The sequence below is a fragment of the Ranitomeya variabilis genome, chromosome 1, assembly GCF_051348905.1.
Source record: "Ranitomeya variabilis isolate aRanVar5 chromosome 1, aRanVar5.hap1, whole genome shotgun sequence".
Taxonomy (NCBI): Eukaryota; Metazoa; Chordata; class Amphibia; order Anura; family Dendrobatidae; genus Ranitomeya; species Ranitomeya variabilis.
Window position 1 is genome coordinate 720,725,910 of NC_135232.1, and position 3,894 is coordinate 720,729,803.

The 3,894-nt window shown below is 45.5% G+C and overlaps 1 long non-coding RNA gene across 1 annotated transcript; it reads right to left on the bottom strand.

Annotated features, from left to right (window-relative positions):
* Positions 1-1,250: 1,250 nt before the first annotated feature.
* Positions 1,251-3,522, bottom strand: LOC143761786 (uncharacterized). The gene is made up of 3 exons (XR_013212268.1): positions 3,358-3,522; positions 2,860-2,972; positions 1,251-1,313 (listed from the first exon to the last, which is right to left on the bottom strand). It is a non-coding gene; the product is annotated as an uncharacterized LOC143761786 (long non-coding RNA).
* Between the last annotated feature and the right edge of the window lie 372 nt (positions 3,523-3,894).

Sequence of the window (3,894 nt, forward strand, 5' to 3'; positions counted from 1 at the left end):
CTATCTTAGGTGTTTTGTGTCTGATAATCAGGTGGATTGGGTTACCTACTTACCGCTAGCTGAATTTGTGGTAAATAATCGTTGTCATGAGTCTACTGGTTACTCCCCGTTCTTCGTGGTATACAGGTTTCATCCTCAATTCTGCTCCAATAGGAATCGTTCTTCTGGAATACCTGAGGAAGAACATTTTCTTTTGTCTATTAATCTGTACTGAAAAAAATACATTGCGTCCTCTGTACCATCACCACCTCCTCCATCTCCGGCCATTGTTGATGTGAATCTGAAATTTCAGATAGCTAAGATTATCAATTCTCGCTTGATTCGCCTGTCTTTTCAGTAACTGGTACATTGAAAGAGTTAAGGTCCTGAAGAGAGAATGTGGGTACCAGCATCTGAAGTCCATGTGGTCAGGTTGATCTGATCTTTTCGCTTGGCACACCCAGATAAACCAAGCCATGAAGTTCCAGAGGTCTCTCTTGGAAGGAGGGTTAATCTGTTAAGTTGAAGCTCCTGGAGCTTTCCTACCTGGATTGTTTCAGTTGTTCAGTGTTGGCCACTCCCCTCTGCTATATATGCTCACCTATGACACTTAGGAAATGCCAGTCTTAGTTCTTATTGCCTGGTTCAGGAGTTGGAGATGTGGTTCGTGGTTGGAGTTGGCGTTTGGAGACTTGTTCGGGAGACTGTTGTTTGGAATTTTGTATGCGTACATCCTCATCCTCTCCTATTTGGTTTCTCCTTCCTTTAACTACCTTGTGTCCACCTCTGTTGCTTGGTGAGTGTATTTTGTATGGTTGGTATTATCATTTTCACTGTCCGTCTTCCCTTGTTTGTCTTGTTAGTGGTATCCTATACACTTCGACTTCCCACCTCCCTGGGTGGAGGAGGAGACAGATAAGGGATGATATATGAGTATAGCTAGGTACGGGAACCCGGCATCTCCACCTTCATGAGTAATCCGGGGGACTGGGAGAGACTAGTTCTAAGGACCTGGTAAGCTTCCACAGTCCCAAGGCATTGCATGACTGTCAGTGTGTGTGCATGTACTGGCTTTTCAACTGTTAGTGTATGCATTAACTTGCTCCTCAACTCTCAGTGTTTGCACGTGCCAGGTCCTCACATGCGCCAGCTCCACAGCTATCAGTGTGTGCATGTGTAGAGGTCGGCCAGGGCCATAGTGGCTGAGCTTCTCGGGCTTTGCATGCCCTGGCCTTCCTTTACATAAAAATCACATTTCCCTGGCAGCTTACTTGCCTCTCCATTTTCTGTGCTGTCAGGGCCTCTCCTCTGTTCCTCAGGGTCTCCTCCTGTCGCTTGTGAATAAACAGAGACACAGTCCAGATTCAACTCAAAATGCAAAACTTTTACTTTTTCGCAGCGCATCCTGTTCCATTACAGCGTTACCATCAGATTTTCACATAACACGTCACTTCAGCTTTTCCTTTCTCTCCTCTCCTTGTCACACGGCTCGAGACCAGGTCCTACCGTAACACACGGTTTCTCAGCATCCTCCCTGTCCAGATTCTCTGCATTCGGGCATTCCCTCAGCTGTTTTGCGCCAGTTCTGAGGGCATCAGCCCATGCTACCATCTGCCACATGGCGACCGTCCTGCCGGTGTCTTTCATGCCGCGTCCTTTCACTGTAGCTTTAACTCCTAAAGCTTCTGACGCTAGAGTTATTGGGGCTACGCTAATCCCCAGGTTCTGGATGGCTGGGCTCCTTTCTTAAAAGTAACGTTGCGGGGTATCTAAGCTGCTTGGTCTAAAAGCCCACCCGAGCTCTATAGGCACCCAGGCCCTTCTGACTCTAATCAGGAAGCTCCCTTCCTCTTACTACAGTGACCTCTCCTACAGTTAACTATTCACACTGATGCACTACCGTGCTAAACTAGATACAATAAAAATGTCTCCATCTAGTGGTCTATTACCAACACTATGCTTTCCCTGTATACACATATTGAAATACAGTTATATATACATTTGATACACTGTTCACCGGGAAATACCTAGGGGTTCAAGATAGATACCGCAACCCCCTTACACATGCACCAAGTCCTAAACCCTATGAGTGTGCATGTGCCGGCCCCTCAACTATTAGTGTATGCGCATACTGCGGTTCCTCAGCTCCTTAAATCTCTGTGTGTGCGTGTGCAGATTCCTCAGCTGTGTGTGTGCTGTCAGTGAATAGAGATGTGTTATACTTACAGAAGGCGAAACCCTGTAAGGCTATGTGCACACGTTGCGGCTTAGGCCTAGGAATTTTTAGTGCGGATTCTGCATCTCTTGGCAGAAAACGCAGGTGCGGATTTGACGCATTTTTGTGCGGATTTGCTGTGGATTTACTGCAGACTTTTTGCGGATTTCTTGCGTTTTTTTTACTCCTGCGGATTTCTATAATGGAAAGGGTACAAAAACGCTGCAGATCAGCAAAAAACAAATGACATGCTGCTTCTTTTAATCCGCAGCGTTTCCGCACGGAATTTTCCGCACCATTAGCACAGCGTTTTTTTTTCTCATTGATTTACATTGTACTGTAAATCACTTGCGGATCTGCAGCATTTCTGCATGGTAAAAAACGCTGTGGATCCACAGGAAATCCGCAACGTGAGCACATAGCCTAAAGGCGTTACAACTCTTGCAAAAGATCTATTTATAACCTGCTTATTCCCTGGGTTAGAGATAATTCATTAATGTTAATTGAGATAGTCTTACAGGGTTATCAAGCTCCGATAAATTTTCCTTCTCTAGTATTTTGTTACAACGCATCACTTTAACCTTTTATCGCTGATGTTTTTAGACTGGGAAACAATTGTAACAATCTCTTGGTTGCAAAAACATTTTGGTCTGAGAAGGTTTTACCTTCATTTCCTCATTTTCTGATGGCAAATGGAGATGTTGAAATTGATGAAGAATTGAAACACAGGCGCTGATTCATCACCAGCATTTTGCTCCCAATCTTCATAAAAGGTGCGCTGGAGAAAGATGCAACAAATGAATTGTCAGCTGACCTTGATTTCTGGTGCAATTTTCACCATGTCTGTTCTGCAAATAATGCTTTTGACGGGTGCGCTTCGCCATGTCCCCACTTTGGCCGAACTGACGTAAAAAGGCTAAAAGTCGCAACATTTTTGGGCAGCTTTGAGTTTCAAGGAACTTAAAGAAATGTTGTGCCAGAAAATTCTTTCCAACAACTTGATGATTTGGAGGCCAGAATTTGTTAGAAAGTTGCCGAACTTTATTAGGAACATTCCTATATCAGACAGCAGTAGATGCGCATGGCGGTGACCTGATGGCGCATCCGATCCCATAGACACCATGCTGAGCCCTCGCATTACAGCAGCCCCAGCCATGACTTACCCTGACAGCTGGGTCTATATATCGGGCAGTGGATCTGGTGGCAGCTGGACGCCGACATCTACTCTCCAATGCACCATGAATATTCCAGGACACAGTGACTGAGGATGTGAGCCGCAGGTTCAAACGCCGCACATTGCCACCTAGGCCGAGTCGTCCCCCCGCTGTGATTCCCTCGCTTTACAATGGTTACCTGGATATGGAGTAGGCGCACAATCTGCTCATTCTGTTCCATAATCAGCAGTTTCCTGATTTAACCTCCCAATATTCAGAACATTTAGAATGAAAAGTGGCTTCATTCTATAGAGTAAAATGGCGCGCTCGCTCTACTGCCGCAATATCAGCCGTTCAGAAGTCCCCCCTCCTACATGGGGCACAATTGGGCTATTCCTGGAGAAGGACACGTAACCGCTACGTCCACAGCAAAACTCCCTATCAATGTTGCATGTAAGCATCACTGCCATTGACTTCTATGGGAAGAGTACAGACATCATTGGAATGTGTCGCGCACTAAATACGAATTTACTACGGTGCATTTGC